Consider the following 21,550-nt stretch of genomic DNA (forward strand, 5'->3'; position numbering starts at 1 on the left):
ACTTACATCAAGTTATATCATGACCAAATCGCTGAAAACTGGCGATAATGAAAAAATCCTAAAAACTTCTAGAGAAGATACATTATATGTTTAGCAAAACATCGCAGGAGAAAATCTTTGTGACTTTTACAGGCCAAAAATCTTTGAGAACGTAAAAGCATGAACCATGAAAGGAAAATTTGATATATTAGAGTTTTTCGAAATTAAGAATGTCTGCACCTTAAAAGACACCATTAAGGAAATGAAGAGGTAAACCACAGACTGGGGAAAATATCTGAAAAACATGTATCTGATGTGAGAATGTATAAATAACTTTTTCAACTCAGTAAAAGAAGACAAAAATTCAACTTAAATAGTTGAACAAAGGAGATATTCTATGATTGGCAAACAAGCACAAGAAAAGGGGCTCAATATTATCAATCGTTAGAGAAAACGGTGATTAAAATCACCAAGAGATACCCCTACAGACCCGCCAGAATGGCTACTGCTGAAAGACCAAAGCAAGTGCGGGGCAGGCTTTGGGGAACCTGTAGCTCTCACACAACGCTGAAAGCCGACGGCAAAGCGAAACGGAACAGCAACTTGGGAAACCAGTTTGGGAGCTGCTATTCTATGATCCAGAGATTTCATTTCCGGTTATTTATCAAACAGCAGTGGACACATCTAACACAAAGACTTGTGGGCATACGCTCCTAGCAGCTTTACTCATTAGCTCCCGCTGGAAATAGCACAAAGGTCCGTTAACTGGTAAATGGATTTCAAACACGCAGTTGTAATTGATCACTCTAGCTATACTAATGCGGTGAACTTCCAGAGCACCATTTTAAGAGAAAGAAATAAAACACGAAGAATATATACTGTCTGATTCCATACACAGCCCTCTCATATCCACCGGGATTTGATTCCAGGAGTCCCCACATTTGCCAAAATATCTCCTTGTTCTCAAGGTCACAGTCTGCCCTTCATATTTACAGTTTTTGTGTTTACAGATTGAATCAACCACGAATGAAAATTTCGATAAAGAAGAGAGGGTACAGGTGGGAGGCAGGTAAGGAAGGGCTTCTGTATCTTTCATAGTGGGAATCGATATAATTAGCCCAGAGATTAATTTAAAATCAAAGTATTGGTATTCTTTAAAGTTACAAAGGTGACGAAAAGGAGATTTAAAAACAAAAACTGCTAGCATCCCTTATTTCTGGGGTGATAGAGGGAGGGGTGGGACGAATTTTTATTTTTCAGTTTAGACCCTTTGGAGCTTTCCACATTTTAAGAAATCATGTTTATGGATAACTTATGTAGTGATAAAACCTAACTCGGCAAATGAATGGGTAGACAAATAAATTAGGAAAAGAATAAAAGATCTAACTGACCAAAAATGCCTGGAATACACTATCGTTAGGTGAGAGAGTTTATTGAAGAGTACTTTGTATAAAATAATCGTAGAAAAGAAAAAAAGGGGAGTATATAAATATATTTGCAAATGAAAAAAATGTCTGAAAGCCCTTTGGTATAAATAAAACTGTCAACAGGGCTGTTTCTGGGGAGTGAAATTCATGACCAAAAAAGACTTCACATTTCACTTTACACACTTTGGTGCGGTTTGTATTAAACACAGAACGATATGCTTAAATGCGTAATACTATTAAATGGTGGTGGTGGAGGTGGTGGTTTAGTCCCTTAAGTCGTGTCCGACTCTTGTGACCCCATGGACTGTAGCCCGCCAGGCTCCTCTGTCCATGGGATTCTCCAGGCAAGAATATTGGAGTGGGTTGCCATTTCCTTCTCCCAATACCATTAAATATTGTTTTTTAAATGTGAAGTTAAAAACAATGAATTGGCAATTACCCTAAAAAAAAAAGGGGGGGACATGTGCCCCTGAGCAACATTCTAGAGGATGAAAGAGGTGACGGCGGAATTCTATCCTTTATGGGTTCAGGCCATGCTTGGAGGACCTGGCCTCCTCTGATGGATCACATTAATATACTTTCCTCTTTCCGCACGTAATTGGCTTGCAGTTATAGGAAATTCAGAAAGTAGAGAGGAAGATAAGATTTACTGACAGCACCATTATTTAGAGATAACCACTGTTAGTTAGGGCTGCCCTGGTGGCTCCGAGGTTAAAGCGTCTGTCTGCAATGCAGGAGACCTGGGTTTGATCCCTGAGTCGGGAAGATCCCCTGGAGAAGGAAATGGCAATCCACTCCAGTATTCTTGCCTGGAGAATCCCATGGAGGGAGGAGCCTGGTAGGCTACAGTCCACGGGGTCACAAAGAGTCGCACACGACTGAGCTACTTCACTGTTAGTTAACATTCTGGTATGCCATTTTCCACTGGCATTTTTTTAAAAACGCAAAACTGGGATCATTATCTACATCCGGTTCTGTGACCTGTTTTTAAGACTGTATCGTGGCTACCTTTTCCTGTCATTTACCCCCTTCGCCTGTTGCATCACACGCAGGGCTGTGGGGTTTCTTATTGGAAGGTGGTACCATACTTAATTTACCCATTCTTCTGCTTCCATGCCCAAGCTGCTTCCATTTTTTCAGTATCAGAAATAATGCTGCAAAGATGTCCTTTGCTCATATACCCTGCCCTTGTTCAAGTCCCCCGTTAATCTTTGCTGATGTTAAAAATCCTAGAAGTGGGATTTCTGAGCTCAAGAACATAATATGTTTAAGTCTTCTGATACATATTTTGCCAAATTGCCCTTCAGGGATTTTCACACAACTGGATATATGTATTTCCCTGTACTTTCTCTAGGAAACGTTATTGTTCTTTTTATACTTACTAAGTTAATTTATTTAAAAAGTTATCTTTTTCTTTTCAATCTAATTTTTCTGTTTCATTGCTGTCATTCAGTCACTCAGTCGTGTCTGACTCTTTGCGACTCCCTGGACTAAGTAAGTAATATACACATGCTGAAAATCAGAAAATTAAGATCTATATAAAGAAAAATATTAGAAAGACTCAAAATCTCACCACATATGAAAAAACACTATGAAACTTTGGTGGTGAATTTGCAGAGCTTTCATATTTGCATATACCCTTAAGAAGATGGAACCAAACTGTTTATGCAGTATAATAACGTGGTTATTTCAGCAAACAGTACAGTGTAAACTACATATACATAAGGGTAATTTGGGAACCAATATTATTAATTGCATGCCATCTACAGACAACATTATTTAATCACTATTGCTCAAATAAGTTATTTTCAACCTTTGATGGCTATAAATAAACCTGTAGTAAACATCCTTATAGAATAAATGTTTAGTTGTTTGTCCAATATTTTTAAAGCTATATGTCTATAAGTGTAATTATGAAGTCAAAGAAGATGCATATTTTTAAGGATCTTGAACTCTGATACCAAATTAATTTCTGCAAAGATGATGTTAATTTATATTCTCACAGCAATGAAGAAAGCTCATTTCCCTTGATCTTTGTCAAGAGCTTTTATCAAGTTGCAAACCTTTGCCAGTCCTCTAAGTGAAAAGCAACACGGCTTTAATTTACTTTTCTATGAATATTTATCATGTATTTATCGACCACTTGTGTTTCTCCTGTGATGAACCGGTTGTCCACTTCTCTGCTTATTTTTACACTGAGGTGTAAAAATCATTTTTCCTATTACATATAGGAACTCTTTATATCACAGATATATCTAATTTATACATTAATTTGTCAAATACAGTCTAAATACTTTTCTCACTTTATCATTCGCTTTTCAATTTGTTATCATCTTTATCTTGTCAGTTTACTAATCTTTCTCACCAATCTTTGCTTTTGGTGTTCCCTCTTAGAAATATCGTCCCCAACTTAAGATTATAGATATTACACCTACGTATATATTTATTAATTTTCACTATTAGTTTTTTTCACAATACTTTATATGCATAAAAAACTCAGAAACAAGTGCAGCAGCACTAACATCAAACACGCATTAATATTTCGTCACATTTACTTCAGTTCTCGTTTTTCCTCTCTCTCTGTTTATGTCACCAATATTACTAAAGCTTGATCACAATTTTCTCCTTTCTTTGTCTCCAAAGCCATCATTACATTGAAGTAACTGCGTGTTATTACCACATATGATTTTGCACATTTATGACATACAAATAAACAGCCACAAGCAATATATACTTTTGTATGTTTTGCCAAAAATGGCCTCATAATGCAAGTAATGTTTTTGAAACTTGCTTTTTTTTACCCAAACTTATTCTTGAGGTTTGTTTACTTTGCTATACAGATCCCTAATTCTTCTATTTTAAAAAAACCTTATTCCATTAAGTGAATAAACCACATCTTATTTGTCCCTTTAATCATTGTTTGCTAAGGAGCAACTGAGTTGTCTCCTCTTTTCCATGATGACAAACTCCACGGTGAGGAGCCCATGTCCCCCTGCACACATGTGAGACTGTCTCTGAACAGTGTGGTACCCTCCAGGGTACTGTGAGGACCCACAGGGCTATAGAGTGAGACCCTTCGGTTTGGCTGTGGAGTCCCAAAACTGTCTCCAGGGTACCAAGTTGTTCTCCTCCCAACAATACCCAAGAATTCTCATTTCCCCACATGCTTGCCAAAACTGGCGTTATGAGACATTGCTTTTTACTAATCCGATGGGTAATAAATGGAATCTTTTTGTTATTTGTTTTTTCTTGATTACTTTTAAGATGTTTATTGATTTATGTGGGTTTTCCCCTCTGTGGATGGCCCATTCATATCCTTTGACCATTTAGAAAAATTACAGTTTTCTTTTTTAAAAAAGAACTCATTTATTTTCAGTTATTATTGATGCTTTTTTCTACCGTGGAAGCTATTTACAAATCGATGAAACTTTGCTATGGTCTGTAACCAAGGTATGTGCAAAAGGATTTGCTATCACATTTGGAGCAATGCATATGAAGACAACTGCCAAACTCCTTAGACTGGATAAGAGAAATTTAAAAGGCAAGAGAAGCTCATGGAACAGATTACTGTACTGATCAACACTATCATGAAAGCAACTTGTCATGGTCTAACTCTCAGTGTTATTTTTTTCCCTCAGTGCTGTGTAAATAAAAAAAAGATATGTCCTAACCAGGAAAAAAAAAAAAAGCATTTCTAAGAGGTATAAACTTCCAGTTAAAAAATGAATGTCATCGTGATGCAATGTAAAGCTCATTACTATAATCAATAGTATTTGGATTGCCTATTTTTCAGATTTCCCCCTTCTGTTTAGGCCTTCAGAAGGAAGATTACTCTGCTTCAACACCAAGGAACTATTTTAAGACTCCTGAGCCAAACTGTCAAACTGCTTTCCCGTGACAACCCGGTTTGCCAGCAGCTGTGTGGGAGCAGGCCCACCTGGGGCAGCGTGGCCCCCTGACGAGCTCCTGCCTCCCTCCTTTCCTGTGAAGAGCCTGTTCTCCCTGACAGAGGCCCGTGAGCACGGGTCCTGGGCATGCTGTGGGGAGCAGAGACCAGGGATGCGCTCTGGAGCTTGCGTGCTGGGGGGCAGAGAGGTGAGCCAAAGGGAGACCAGACGGCGTATGAGCAGAGAAAATGGCTAGTCACTTCTGAGAAAGGTGAGTTTGTGCAGAGAGCAGAGCCCGTGTGATGGAATTGAAACAGAGGCATGAGGTTATTCAGTGGAGGAAAGCCCTCCCGGGTCTGAGTGACCAGAGGCAGCTGCCTGAGGTTGGAAGGGAAGGGGGATGGCAGGATGGAAGATCCTGGGTTGCGGGGCTGAGAGGAGGGCTCAGCGTGGAGCAGAGTCAGTGGGGAGGATGGAGGAGGTGAGGGCAGAGAGGAGGGCAGGTGAAGGAGCTGGGCTTCCTTTCAAGAAGCCACATGAACCTCTAGATGGCTTCAAGTGGACCCACTTACCTGATCGAAAGATCACGGCAGCTGCAAGGGGCCTCTGTGAAAGGTGGTGGACGAGAGATTGGAGAAGGGGGATGCTGAGGGAGATGGGGAGATGCCAAGCAAGGTGACGATGACCTTTAGCTGCGGGAGGGGCTGTGCATGGAGGGGAAAGAGCCGCCCCATGCTCCTCCTACGGATCAGAACCTCTCACCCGCCCCCACCTGGGGATGTCTGTCCTCAGAACTGGAACCCAGCAGGGATTCCACAGATTAGTCTTCAAAAATTAAATGTGCTAAATAAACACACATGGAAGTGGCTGTTTGGTGTCTGAAGCCAAGTTCTGCCAGGAGTAGCTGCTCTCTACAGCCTTGGCTGGAGCCTGGATCTGAAAGACCGTCTGTGCCTTGTTTAGCATAAAGCGATCCTTGTGCCTGTGTGAAGCCAGAGGGCTGCTCAGCGGTGTGTGTGCGGGGGCGCGGTGCTGCCAGCTCCTGGGCAACTGGGAGAACTGGGATTCAACCATCAACTTGCTGTGAGCACTGTGTCTTCCCCCATCTGCTCCCTACCTCAGCTCCCCCACCCTCTTAAGTGAGTTTTGAGCAGCCAGCATGCATCGCTCTCACTGTTATCAGCATCTAAGGGTGCTCAGCTTCCTCCTCTTGGAGGTTACCCTCCTGAACCATGGGCTCAGCGCTGGGCTGCTCTAGAGGCTGCTACAGGAGAAAGGTACCTCTTTGGCTTCCCAGAAGTCACTCTCAGCTCAGGGGGAGGGCCCTGGACTCAGGATCCAACTGTGGGACCTTGGGGAATAGCACCCAACCGTGTAATGGGGCCAAGAACTCTGACCACAGAGCTGCGGCTGCACCAGCAGTAGGCAGGGTCTCACACGGTGGGCTCAGCACCGATGGAGCGCGGTCTTCAAGAGCTGGGCAGCTGCCTCCTGCCCCACAAGGTGCTGCTCATGCCCAGGAAAAGCTCCCTATCAAATTTGACTCAGCAAGTAGGCGGGGCACAGAGGAGCCTGGCCTAAGCTGCAACCGCAGGAGGCTGTGGGAAGCCTGGCGGCATCTGAGAGGTTCCAGTGTGCTTGGAGGCTAGGAGGTCCGTGATGCTCATGGCAGAACAGAGCCAGAGGAGGGGTTGGTAGAGCTCAGAGAAGCAGTTGACTACATCATCAATCATACTGCCACTTGGATTTCTAGAAAACAGCTCAGACTTGAAATGGCCAAAAGGAGCCCCTTGTTTATTCCCCAAAACCCGAGGCCTCGAAGCTTTCCCATCTCGTTCAACAGTGACTCCATCTCGGAGTCTCTCACGCTCTTTCTCCTACTTCCCACAAGCAAACCATCACCAAGTTCTGTGGGCTCAACATGCAGCCAGGACTGGACCACTGCTGCTGTTCCAGCCAAAGCCAGGACCTTGCAGTGGCCTCCCGGCTGCTCTTCTGCTCCTCTTTCTGCCCTCCTACCAGCCTGATGCTGGAAGATGCAGGTCAGGCCGCGTCACTTCTCCCCCGATTACCACCTGACGCGACGTGTATTTCCAAATTTGTTTGGTGTCTGTCGTCCTGCATGAGAAGAGGCCTTTGTTTTGTCCTCTGATGTGACTCAGTGCCTCAGGAAAAGCTCACAGTTATGTCTGAGTGAGCGAACAGACAGCTCCTCTTCTCACGTGGCATCCATCCTACCATCGACAGAGGCAGTTGATCGTATCCTGAAATTCCATCCCTGCCACAGCCCTCGGGGCTGCAGGGTTATTACATGATACGCCAGGATGAAAACCTCCTCCTCCTTTTGGTTCACTGCCTTGTTCACTTCCCGTCCTGGCCCAGGTCTACAGCACCACCTTTCCCGGGGAGCAGAAGAGGAGGGATTTTAAATCACAAGGGACACATTTCAGTCACGGCTCTGCCTCTTGCTAGCTGAATGCCCCTCTCCTCCTCTAGGAGCTGCCATGCGGAGCTCACAGCTGCTCACGTGAGCAGTGCTTTATAGATGCTACAAGCCAGGTGCTAATGGCAGCCACTATATTAAACACACACTCCACTCTTGCCCCTTCCACAGGCTCCCCTCCAGGACTATCCCAGAGAACAAATGTCTCCCTCTGGGTGGCCCTGTGGGGCAGCGTATTGTTCCTTCTTCCCCAGAGACCCCATGTCCCTCCTGAAGGCCCAGAAGGATGGAGTGTTTCTTCCTGCCATTTCCCTGGAATTGGACTGGTTCCCAGACCCCTGTCCAAGCGCTAGAAAGGCTCCCGGTGAGCCTCTGAGCTTCCTGAGGTTACAGAGGGTTTATCTAAACCCTGCAAGTCTCAGAAATCAAAACCACAGCCATCGTCCTTGCTTCCTTCTTCTCTTCTCCCCTTCCATCCCTCCCTCCCTTGGCAGTTTTGGAATAAATTAAGTATTTGTCATTTCCTTTCTCAGGGCTTCCTAGGTGGCTCAGCGGCAAAGAATTTGCCTGCCAATGCAGGAGCATCAGGAGACAGGATGGATCCCTGGATGGAGAAGATCCTCTGGAGGAGGAAATGGCAACCCACCGCAGTGTTCTTGCCTGGGAAATCCCATGGACAGAGGAGCCTGGCGGGCCACGGTCCATGGGGTCGCAAAGAGCAGGACAGAGCAGGACACGACCGAGCGACTCAGCACACATGCATTTCTTTTCTCTCTCACATCCATGCAGTTTTCTGAGTTTGGTTCTTGGGGAAATGGGAGAAGATGGAGAAGTATCAATGCAAGATCTCCTAGGGGATCTGCTTGTCAATTAATGAGCATTTTCTGAGTGGAAAAGATGCCTCGGGAGGTGAGAACCATAGAGCAGAAACCACCCCTCTGCTGTGCCCCGGGGGAGGGATGGCTCAACCACACAGGTTACGAGAAGCCTTACTGGGCTGTGTGGTCTGAGGTCGTCCACTGTGGTGTTTATCAGAAGGTTTTTCCCTTGGTTAGTATGACCCTCGTAAGAACACAGTGTACGCCTGCAAGATAGAACCTGCCAAGGCGCCTGTGTGCACACACATCCCCCACGCCTTGACACAAAGGCTTGTCTGGCAATGTTATCTGTCCTCACTCAAGCAATGCATTTGAGTATTTTCTATCCTATTCTATTTCTCAAAAAAAAATTTTTTTTTAACTAGGTAAATACACATAACACAAAATTTACCATCTTAATTTTTAAATGTACACTTAGGTAATGGAACAAATATTCACATTGCTGGGCACCCAATCGCCAGAACATTTTCATCTTGCAAAATTGAAACTTCATCTCCATTAAAGAAAAACTCCCCATTTCCCCCTCTGCCAGTGCCTGGCAACCACTTTTCTACTTTCAGTTTCTATAAATTGACTACTCCAGGGACCTCATAGAAGTGACACCATACTGTACTTGTCCTTCTGGGACTGACATTTCATTTAACATGATGCCCTCACGGTTCATCCATGTCGTGGCATGTGTTCAAATTTCCTTTTTTTTTAAGGCTGGATAATATTCCGTGGCATGTACATGAAACAATTTATTTATCCACTCAACCATGCGGCTATTGCGAATACTGCCACTGTGGAAACAAGTACAGTATGCAAATATCTCTTTGAGACTGCTTTCTCTTCCCCTCTCAACTCCCTCTCTGCCTTTATCACGGCCCACAGATCAGCTGTCTTCACCTCTGTGCCCTCAGCCTCGTTCCTCTGACTTTGCCATCCTCATCTCCCAAACTGCTGTCACTTCCTTTAAGGTCTGGGGGCCCCAGTTCTGGAGCCAAGCACACCGTGTTAGCAGCAGCCTCCTTGGGGCCCAACGTGTGGATGTGCCTCAGGACCCAGGCACACTCTGCCTGGGTTCAGTCCAGAGCTGGCAGTGGAGTCTAATGTTCTGGCAGATTGTGATAGAGTATGAAAACATTCTATCAAAGGTACAATAAATTTTGTGAGGACTTTGCTTCAGCCTATCTTGAATAATTAATTCCTGTTTTTGGATAGGCAGTCATGCTTTGTTGCCCAGAAAACCTTGCAAGTGAATAATTTAGACTCATCTAAAAGTTGAGGCGAAGGCAAAAAAGCCAAAAATGCTCTTATGAAAGCAAGTTACTGAATGATTTTGTGTTAAATAAGATGAAATATATAACACACTTATAAGAGTGCCTCAACACATAGTAAGGACTCAATAAATGCAAGTTATTACTGTTAAACCATGGCACGATCATATATTATTATAAAGTGTTAGTTTCTTGGCCTGCAGCCCACCAGGCTCCTCTGTCCATGAGATTCTCCAGGCAAGAATACTGGAGTGGGTAGCCATTCCCTTCTCCAGGGGATCTTCCTGACTCAGGGACTGAACCTGGGTCTTCTGCTTTGAAGAGAAAACACAAATATAAGAAAATGCCTTCTCACCCACTTCCCCCTAATACTCCACTGTCATAAACAGTAAACAGTTTAATTTTCTAGGGCAATGGTAAAAAGATGCCATTTATATCAAAAGCCAGTGTTATTCCATGTACTGATTATGGATCACTGGCCAAAACTAGAGGGCCAATAAGGCACACTGATCTAACGTTTAATGTTGTATTACATATAAGATGCCCAAGATGAAATTATAATTTACTCTGTTTCTACTGCATGATTATTTCCCAAATTGCAGGAAGTCTTTCCCCTTTCAAGGCTGCCAGTTTTCAGTAATAATAATAAGTGGTTAACTTAGCAGAGATTCTCAGAGGAAGCAAGGAGACTTGAGATTAACTTTTGCCCCATCTTTTTGCCTTCAGGTATGAACGCTTGCGGAGAAGGCAATGGCATCCCACTCCGGTACTATTGCCTGGAAAATCCCATGGACAGAGGAGCCTGGTAGGCTACAGTCCATGCGGTCGCAAAGAGTCAGACACAACTGATCGACTTCACTTTCACTTTTCAGTTTCATGCATTGGAGAAGGAAATGGCAACCCACTCCAGTGTTCTTGCCTGGAGAATCCCGGGGATAGGGGAGCCTGGTGGGAGGCCATGTACGGGGTCGCACAGAGTCGGACACGACTGAAGTGACTTAGCAGCAGCAGCAGCATGAACACTTGAGTTTAAGGAGATTCAGGACAGGATTACTAAGATAGGAAGGAAATCAAACACATTTAGGAAGTCAAAGTCACCAACAGGTGCCAAGTAGGTTGTTGTTACTAAAAACATCTGAAGAGGAAAGGTCCATTTGTATTCAGTAAATCATGAGCTCAAGTCTCCCACCCATTGGGTTGGACTGTTGGGTTCAATCTCTTGGACTCTTTTCCTTGGCTCTTTAAGCCTTGAGTGATAACATTTCCGTTTGATAAACACAGCTCTTCTCTTATGGTTAATGCTTGTAGCAGGAAAGAACAATTCACCACCACAAATATTTCTGTGTCAGTCTGACTCCCTGGAGAGAAATGCAAGGCTTAAAAAAAATCAAAACATTTAGCGAAGTTTATTGAAGAACCAAAGATAGCCATAATTACGGCAGAACCTTGAACACATTAGCAATTAGCTTTGGTTAAAGTAAAAAGAGAAGCAACTCTCTTAACCATAAGGCACTTTAGCATAATGGGTGCGTGAGTGCGTGTGTGCTGAGTTGCTTCAGTTGTGTCCAACTCTTTGCAACCCTACGGACCATAGCCTGCCAAGTTCCTTGGTCCATGGGATTCTCCAGGCAAGAATCCTGGAGTGGATAGCCATTCATTCCCTCCTGCAGGGGATCTTCCTGATCCAGGGATCGAAACTGCGTCTCTTAAGTCTCCTGCTTTGACAGGCGGATTCTTTACCACTGGTGCCGTCTGGGAAGCCTCACATGATGGGTACACACACACAGATCAGGCAGTGAGACAGACTTGGGTTCTAATCCAAAGGCTCCTCAGATGGGAATAATATGCCCATTCCACATCTGGACTTCTGTATGTAGGCACAGATCTTTAGAATTCTCTCATTTCAACACTGGACTCGCCAAAGGGAATGGGAGGGAAGAAGAAAGAAAGATAGATCAGTTGTTTTTAAAAATATTTTCAGACACCACTATCTCCTTTGAGAACCTGGTGAAACTACAGACACTTCCGTCACTCCCAAGTACGCTTATGTGCAGACACATCCAATTTTGTGTTCAGTTTCAGGATCCCTCGCCCCCCAAACCCGCGCAATTCATGGACCTCTGATTAGGAATCTTGGTTTAGACTATGGGACAAATGAGGCCAAATCCTTGGGTTTTGTTTCCTTCTGAGTCATTTCGTCTCACAGAGAGGAAAGTCTGTTCTCCTGCCAAAGACCACATCAGTAACCCTAGCCAACGAATATAGCTGTTGAAAACAAGGGAGCTAGATGAGAAGACGAGAACTCAGGCCACGATCACCATGACTTCAAATGCAAACCCAAGACCACCCCACTCCACCCCCAAATAAGTCTTTCGTCTCTCTATATAATTGTTGTTCCTTGAAGATGGGAAGAATACTCTTTGGCTGTGTGATGTAGTTCAGAAGGACTTTACAAGTTACATGCTATTTTGTTCCCAATCATAACCCTCAAAAATGATCATTGTGATAATACTTTCTCCATTCGTCCCACTTTCTCCATCCCCCACTGTGTCCACAAGCCATTCTCTACATCTTTGTCACCATTCTTTCCTTGCAAATAGGTTCATCAATATCATTTTTCTAGATTCCATATGTATGTGTTAATATGCTATATTTGTTTTTCTCTTCCTGAGTCACTGCACTCTGTACAACAGGCTCTAGGTTCATCTACCTCACTAGAACTGATTCAGATTCCTTCTTTTTTACGGCTGAGTAATATTCCATTGTCTATATGTATGTAAGATAGATAGCTTGTAGGAAGTTGCTGTGTGGTACAGGGAGCCCAGTCTGGCACTTGGTGATGACTTGGAAGGATGGGATAAGGGGATGGGAAGGAGGCTAGGGAAGGAGAGAATATATGTAGAATTATGGCTGATTTGCATTGCTGTATGGCAGAAACCAACACAATATTGTAAAAATAATGTTTTTAATATTTAAATAAAAAATGGAAAAAGAATGACCATTGTGAAGACATGTCGCCATGGGGAAGATGCTTATTTTAAGATGAAAAAAAGAAAGCAAGGAAGAAACATAGACTCCAAAGGTCTCTGTCCTTTATGATTCCAGTGACAAAAAGCTACATCCTACAAACCAAGTCGAGCAAGTCTTGGGTAGAAATCAGAGGTGGAATTACTGATGGCTCATATCTGTTTCCAAAAGTTTTTTTTTTTTTTTTTGGTATTTTATGATTGTTATAGTTAGAAAGAAAGGAGATACATGATATATCTGTACAAAATCAGCCTGTTCTCCCAAAGGACTGTGGCTGATCTCCTGCTTCTAAATTGCCCTGTTTAGAAGGCTTTCTAAGTGAGCAGGTGAAGAAGACAGACCCTAAGAGGACTCAGTCAGAGCCCCACGGACCCCCACTGAGCACGAAACCTTGAGCCTGTGGCTGAAAGAGCAGAGAGAGAGCACCTCCTCACTCCTGGCAGACCACACACAGCTTGGGTCCTTGGCACCTGAGTCTGGGCTGAGGGGCACACTGGTTCCCGCAAAGAGCACGAGGAATTTCATATCTAAACCCATGTGAGCTTCTGCTGTTTAGATTCTCCCCCACCGCAAACAAAGTCAGAAGTAAAGGACCCATTCAGGTGAGAGACCCCCTCCCCTGGGTCATGGGAGGTTAGCTACTCTCAAAACAGCCACCAAGAGAAAATTTCCAAAGAGCTTCTTGCCGGGCAACCTGCCAGGGGTGAGGAGGCAGCAGCTTCAGCAATCGGGACGTGACCTTCTTGGGGTCACAGTCAGTCCGCACACCAGTCCTGAGCACGGAGGCTCCTAAATAAGAGCGCCACAGCAGCACAGCTCCGACCTCAGACTTGGCTCACGTCCCTCAGGCAAGCTCCTAACCGCCTCCCTTTTATCTCCGCAGCCCTGTAGCTGGGGTGTCATGAACAGCAAGAGCCACCATCCTGCACACCTGGCATTTCCTTCCCAAAGTGCTCAGCACACACAGGCCTGCCCTCATGCAGCAGCTGCTTCACCAAGGCTCTGCTGACCCCCAGAGAGAGGGGTGTATATGTACATGCTATGTGCAGGTGCAGCGCAGTCTCCCAGCTCCTCCCACCACCACCACCACCCCACGCCCACACACCCATTCTCTGCATCTGCATCTCTCCCTGCCCTGCGAGCAGGATAAAGAAATTATGATGCAAATGCACCGTGGAATATTGCTCAGCCACAAAAAGGAAACAAATTGGGTCATTTGTAGAGACGTGGATGAACCCAGAGTCTGTCATACACAGTGAAGTCAGAAAGAGAAAAACAAAAACCATATGTTAACTCACATATGTGGAAACTTCCTGGATGTTTCACTGCCGTCTCTGATCCTGAAGTTGTTTACCTCAGTTCTATCTGTTGGGTGGAAACAATATAATCATGTGCTGCCTCCCTCTCTTTCTGGCTTTCCAGCTTCATGTTCAGTGAAGATGTTTTGGCAGCTTGAAATTGGCTATGGTAGGAGTGTTTATACCACAGGAATAGGCAAGGGCTACATATTTTAAAACAGAGACATTACTTTGCCAACAAAGGTCCATCTAGTCAAAGCTATGATTTTTCCAGTGGTCATGTATGGATGTGAGAGTTGGACTATAAAGAAAGTTGAGTGCCGAAGAATTGATGCTTTTGAACTGTGGTGTAGGAGAAGACTCTTGAGAGTCCCTTGGACTGCAAGGAGATTCAACCAGCCCATCCTAAAGGAGATCAGTCCTGAATATTTACTGGAAGGACTGATGCTGAAGCTGAAACTCCAATACTTTGGCCACCCTATGCGAAGAACTAACTCATTGGAAAAGACTCTGATGCTGGGAAAGATTGAAGACAGGAAGAGAAGGGGCCAACAGAGGATGAGATGGTTGGATGGCATCACCGACTCTACGGACGTGAGTTTGAGCAAGTTCCGAGAGTTGGTGAAGGGCAAGGAAAACTGGCGTGCTGCAGTCCACGGGGTCGCAAAGAGTCAGACATGACTGAGCGACTGAACTGAACTGAACGCATGTGTGGTTGATGCGTTTTTTTAATTTCCCTGACTTAAGACGGTGATGGAGAAAATCTTACTAGTGTTGATTTTGCTTAAAAAGATTTGCAGCTGTGGATAGCACCTCCCAACATGGAGAAAATTTTCAAGTGATAAAATACTGTTACCCAATTTAGTAAAGAAGTGGGTCACCCGCAGACTATCAAGTGCAGTTCAGACACGTCTTTGCGGTCTCACTCTGACCTTACTTCTTGGAATAATGTGGTCTCACTCTGACCTTACTTCTTGGAATGAATGGAAACATCAGTGAAGCCCATGTGCATCAGTTGCTTGACTTTGTGTCCAAGAGTTTGGCAAAAGCTCACATGATCATTCGGAGAATCAGTTGGCTATGTGGTATTTATAAGAATGGGTATTATATATATTAATATTAGTAAATGAGTGTTAGTCATCATTTATACCAGTAAAACTGATGATTAACTTACGTGTGTGTGTGTGTTTCCTGGAAAGTTGGAGGTTAAACATTTGCCAGCACACCCCGGTTCTCAGTCTTAACCTGACATGTCCCCGACACCCCTGACCGTGCCAGGGAGTCCGCCAGACAGACAAAGGGACAGACACCATGAAAAGGAAATGTCTCCTTTCCATTAGGAAATGGCTACTTCAGCCTTTCCCATAAAGTCACCCAAATATAATCATAGCATGGTTTATTACTTTTGATCCTATCTTCAAGTGCAATATTAAAAAAAAAAAAGAATTTGTTTTTTAAAAGTCTCATTTACTTTAGAAATGGTAGGACTAAAAAGAAGCTTACCGTGAAATAATTTTATAGAATTTCTGTAGCAATACAAGGTAGAATAAATGTAAAAATGGACAGTTGAAACATAGGTCATTTGTCTCAGTATAATAAACACAGCCGGATATCTCACCATAAGTTGGCCCTCTTGGTGAAAAAATAAAGAACTGATCTATGTTTTGCACACAGAAAGGAAGAGAATTCTTATTTAGCACCCTCATCATGCTTCAAGCTCTTTCCAAAACCCTCTCCTGTTTTGGATAGTGTTTGGAGGGAGGACTTGGTCCCTGCTTTGGAAGCGCCAGATCCAGAGGGGCAGCAGGCCTGCCAACAAAGTGCCCCAGGCATGTGCTAGAGGCCCGGGGACTCAGGCGTGGATCTGGGCACTGTTAGGCCTCCTGGGTGGTGCTGGTGGTGAAGAGCCCGCCTGCCAATGCCGCAGATAGAAGAGACACAGTTTCGATCCCTGGGTCGGGAAGATCCCCTGGAGGAGGGCATGGCAACCCGCTCCAGTGTTCTTGCCTGGAGAAGCCCATGGACAGAGGAGCCTGGTGGGCTACAGTCCATAGGGTTGCAAAGAGTTGGACGTGACTGAAGCGACTTGGCATGGCACGGCATGACACGACAGGAGAGAAGACGTGGGCGCCGATCCTGAAAGCCAGGACGAGAGGGACTTGCCTGGATGAGAAAGAGGAGCGGTGCACCCCAGAGCGACCAGCAGGAGGGGCCTTACTCGGAGCGGTGGCGGAGCAGCAGATGACAGGAAAGGGACTGCAGGCCCGGTGGTAATCACCGCGCTTCAGCTCAGATCTTCATCTAAGCGTTGTGATTTTCGTGTAAATGCTATCTCCCCACAGCTTCATAATTCTTTCCTCTTTCATGTCTGCTTCCGAAGCTTTCTCTAATCTGGTTGAGACACCGCCTTTGAACAAGGGCACACCTGCTCTGCCGGGCCTGTGAAGTGCAAGCGCGCACACATGTATGTGTGTGTACGTATGTGAGTGTGTATGTGTGTTGAGGGTGGTGGGTTGGGTTTCTCTGTCTCCCTGGCACCTCTCTAAACACTTGATCCTTAAAGCAGGGCTGCTGCCCCTGGTGATCTTGTCTGGATGCTGCCGATTCTAGGGTCTGTGCAGGGACCAGGCCCCCCAGGCGTCACTCAAGCAGGAGCTAGGTCTTAGACTTCCAGTTTGACTCTGCATTCCTCAGGAGATGCTCTGCTCATGGAAGAGTGTTTGCAGCACAGTTCAGTGCTGCCTGGCTGGCCACAGATCCTGCGGGGATGGGTGAGCCCAGAATGGCAGAGTCCATCCGGGTATTCCATGCCGGGTCTGGGCCTTTATTGGCCTCCATGCTCAGCCTTCTGCTTCCTCACTGGGGATGGATCAGGTGTGGGTAGCTGGGCATGAGCTGGAGGCCCAGGAGCCTGAACCAGCACAGTGAGCTCCGCTGGGAGACAGAAGTTCAGTCCTTAGGCCTAAATCCCCCTGACACAGAGTGGAGGCTCAGAAATGTGTGTTGAATAAAAAAATAAATGAATGATGAGGAAGACCACGAAGAGAGGGAAATACGGCGCTTTCTGAAAATCAGGTGGGGAGTTGGGAGAGAGGCTGATAGAAAATGCAAGAGGCTTTCTGGGTTCCAGAATGTTTAAACAGAGGGTGGGCCCCTCAGGCCATGGACACCAGTTTTCCCAAGCATGTTCAGATGTTGACTATTTCTGCCCCAAGGCAGGATGAGCATAGGTTTTTATTTTTTATTTTTTTATTTTGGAATAATTTTAGGTTTACAGAAAAATTACAAAGATAGGATAGAGACTTGCCAGGCATCCTGCACCCAGCTTCCCCGAGTGTTGGTGTCTTTCCTAACTATGGTACACTTGCCGGAACCAAGCAAGGCACATCAGTGATAGCTGTTAAACTCCAGACTTCATTTAGAGTTCACCTATTCTTCACTGGACTTTGAGGTTGTTGTTCCAGGCTCCAAACCAACCCATACGTGAATTCTGGATTTAGCTGTCATTTCTCCTTACTCTCCTCTGAAGTGACAATTTCCCTGTCTTTACCTGTTTGTCATGACCTTGAATCTTGAAGGTCAGATAGTCTGTAGCCCTTCAATTTGGGTTTGTCCGATGTTTTCTCATAACTAGACTAGGATTAGGGGTTTGAGGAAGGAATAGCATGGAGGTGAAGTGCTTTTCTCCTTGCAGCCAAAGTTACACAATAAATACAAGGGGACTTATCCCTGGAGACGTTAACCTTGACCTTGGGGCCAGGATTCTCCACTGCAGGGTTACCAGTTTCCCTTCCCCATACTCTCTAGTAGGTCCAGTCCTCACTTAAGCTGAGGGGATTCTAACTCCCTTCCAGGAGGGAGAGTGTCAACATACATCATGTGACGTGGCAATTGAGGGTGAGTGAACACACTGGCCAGTTAGGAAACGACTGGAAAAGTTGTCAAAATCCTACAATTTTTTAAATTCTCTCAAGATATCAACTATTCTCTCCTTTTCACAGTTGGCCAAAGAGCTCTCTTAGCCAAACAGGCCATCTTTAAACCTATTCCGGAGCTTCCCTAGTGGCTCAGTGGTAAAGAATCCACCTGCCAATGCAGGAGACACAGGTTCAATCCTTGGGCTGGGAAGATCCCCTGAAAGAGGGCGTGGCAACCCACTCCAGTATTCTTGCCTGGAGAATCCCATGGACAGAGGAGCCTGGCCGGCTACAGTCCATGGGGTCGCAAAGAGTTGGACATGACTTAGCAACCAAACAGCAACAAGCCTATTCCATCACCCTACCTCCAAATGTCTGAAAAAATGGAAAACCTGATTTTAAAAAGAAGACCAAAATGAAATGAAAGCAACAACCAATCACTGACCTTGAGTCAGACCCTCCACACGTCACTGCTGCCCTGCATCAGCTTGGCACCACGGTACCTTTACCCTCCTTCACAGGGAGGCTCTTGCCTGGAGCACACGGCCCTGAGTGCCCATCCATACCCTCACCCCACCCACAGCCTCCTCCTGTCTCTCTTCCGTGGCACGTTCACCACCTCTTCCAGCTCTGAAAGCCCGAGCAGCAGCCTCTATCCTGGATGGACTGAAGTTTTAGCAATCAATAAAACTCTCTTGGGTGACCGTTCCACACTGAAGTATGGCAGAAACCATCACAATATTGTCAAGTAATAATCCTCCAACTAAAAATTAGATGAAAATTAAAAAAAAAAAAACCCTCTAAAATAGGAAAGAACAAACGACGGGGCAATCTATCCACAGCTGGGGCTCAGGTCCTAAGAAAGTCTTCCCTCTCCCCTGTAACGCCCGTAGCAATGTTCCTGCCCACTCTCGCAGGGTCTCCACAGGCCCCTACGCCCTGTGTGCACGGCATGAGGAAACGCGACGGTCAGGAAGGCGGAAGATGAGTCTTACCTTGGCGGTATTCAGCGGCTGCTCACCATAGCTCTTCAAATCGCCGCGCCTTGTGGGGCAGCGGCCTCCTAGCTACAACCAGCGGCTCGGAAACAATCCCGAAGCAGGAGCCCATCCCAGGCGTCTCAGTCACTTCAGCAGCTTGTGGCTTCCTGCCGACGGTGGCGAGCACCCCGCCGAGGTGGCAGGCTATCCCTCCACCCCCGTCTGTGGTCACAGCTGCCTCCACCGAGCCCCGCCCCTCCCACTGGCCCTTGGAAAGCTTTCGTGGGCTCGCTGTGCCCAGGAAAAGCCTATGAGCAAGGACCACGAGCAGCTGGTCTTTCTCTGGAGCTGGGCCACGTTTGTCACTATGCCCCTCTGCCGTCAGAAAGTTTTCCCAAGGGGCTTTGGTTTTACAACATGGAGTTGTTTTTCCTGTAGCGAGCCTGGCAGAGTTAGTAAAGCTCCAAGTTAACCCTGCAAGGTATTTCACGCTGCCTTGCAGGGTTGTCTGCAAGGCAAGAAGGAGCTTGGGTTCCACTGCTTTGTGCCGTCTGTGTGAGCAAAGTGGCCATCTCCCAGCCATGCTGGTTTTGTCTTGTCTTCCAAGTAGTCCTGATGATACCCAGCTCATGGGATACTAAGAGCACAAAGGATAGAATGGAGTGATGGCAAAAAATTTGGCTAATTCCCTTGTCTCTAGTAAGGGAATTCCCTTGACTCTAGCTGGTCCTTGATTCTGATCTCAGAGCCTTTTCAACTGTGCTGTGTCACTCCACTATGAAAACTCAGAGACGCAGAGAACAATGGAGTTGATGGGGACGGACCGTAGCATCTAGGGTGGTGAGGTGCTGTCCTCTGCCACACCAGCTGAGGGACCAATGGGACCGACACGTTTGCTGAGATGCCTTCTGGAAACTTATTGGTTCAGCCGGATATAGGGAGCCACTGGCCTACTTTCTGATCTGTGGACCAAAGGGAGCCAATGGGGGGGTCTCCTTTCCTGCCCTTATGTCTGGGAACCTCGATATGGGTGGAGGGGAGGGGGCAAGGAGAGAATTTAGACACACTGGCTTCTATTCCTGCCCTGGAACTACAGTTCAGAATCTCAGCTTCTTCATGGAGTCCCTTCCCTTGGATTTTAGGATTAAGAGAGTAATTCGCTGTGAGTCTCTGGCAGGAAAGATTTTTTTGACAGATGTTTGTGGCAACCATAGCAGCAACATAGAGATCTTGGGTTCTAAGACTCCTTGGAAACAATCTGTTTTATTTTCCCCAAAAGATCTTTTTGTGAGAACAGATGAATTAATGTATAAAAAACCTCTATTACAGTATTTAGCACATGAGAACTCCAAATAACTGGCAGCTGATGTGAGTATGCCTAATCCAAGTGCCAAATCTAATCTTTTAGAAAAACTGCTTTGGCTTCTTCCATCCTTGACAGCAAAGGGCCCAGAACCATGCCCAGAACTGGCTGTGCTCAGTGAATTGTAGGTGTTATTTTTATAGTCACTTCCTGACACCTGAGAGTTGGACCTAAGCATTTACACTCTAGTTTGAAGCCTCCCAAACTACTTAAGCTTGTGATTTAAAAGTTACTGATTTGATATATAGTAACTACACTGGAGCTCAGCCTGTTGCTCTGAGACAACCTAGAGGAGAGAGATTAAGGCGATGGGAGCGAGGCTCAAGAGGAAGGGGACATATATATGTGTACTTACGGCTGATTCACATCGTTGTACAGCAGAGACCAACACAACACTGTAAAGCAATTATCCTCCAATTAAAAATAAAACAAAACTTGGAAGTAAAAAAAAATAAATAAAATCTTAAATACAGAAAAGTTATTGAATTGAGGAGAGATTATTCAGTCTTGTTATTTGAATTCAGCTAACACAAACTTTTCTGATTGTTTGCTTTAAGAACACACAAGAGGCTGGGGGTGCAGACATAAAGAAGCATGGCTGTCCTCTGTGGGAGCCAGTCTAAGGTGTCTGGGAGGGGTCTGGTAGACAGACAACCATGACTGGGTGTGGTAAGTGCAGCCATTGGTGCCTCAACAAGGCACAATATTAGAACAGAGGCAGGAACACTAACTCCATCAGGGACTACTGGAGTACATTGCCAAGGGGACAGCTTTGAACATGGTTTGTCCCTAAGGATCCTGCAAACTCTCAGAGGCAGAGCCAGTATTGAGCTTTTTGCTTACCAAGGGTCCAGTGATACCGCCTGAATTATGTCTATTTTTTAAAAATCTATGGGGCTTAAATAAGTGAGTTGTGAAGAATTTTTTACATACTTGAATTCGAGGATACAGAGAATACAGTGGGAAACAGGGAGTCTATCTTTCTAAAGAGAAAATGCATTTCCTCCAATGACGTATCTATTCAAGGTTAGACTGAGAGGGGATGTGTGAGGTTTGCAGGGAAAGGAGATCAGAGAAGCTGGCTTTTGTATG

At 45.3% G+C, this 21,550-nt stretch overlaps 1 protein-coding gene across 2 annotated transcripts in view; it reads right to left on the reverse strand.

The window, feature by feature from the left end:
• BLK (BLK proto-oncogene, Src family tyrosine kinase) overlaps window positions 1–19,253 on the reverse strand; it is a 52,555-nt gene extending 33,302 nt beyond the window's left edge. The window contains exon 1 of one of the 2 annotated variants that reach the window (XM_018051835.1): window positions 19,111–19,253. The gene's annotated coding sequence lies outside the window, so the exon portion shown is untranslated. Of the gene's footprint in view, window positions 1–5,865; window positions 5,945–19,110 lie in introns of those variants that run through there. The other variant, XM_018051836.1, reaches the window with a different exon arrangement.

Source organism: Capra hircus, chromosome 8 (genome assembly GCF_001704415.2).
Source record: "Capra hircus breed San Clemente chromosome 8, ASM170441v1, whole genome shotgun sequence".
In the NCBI taxonomy this organism is placed as follows: Eukaryota; Metazoa; Chordata; class Mammalia; order Artiodactyla; family Bovidae; genus Capra; species Capra hircus.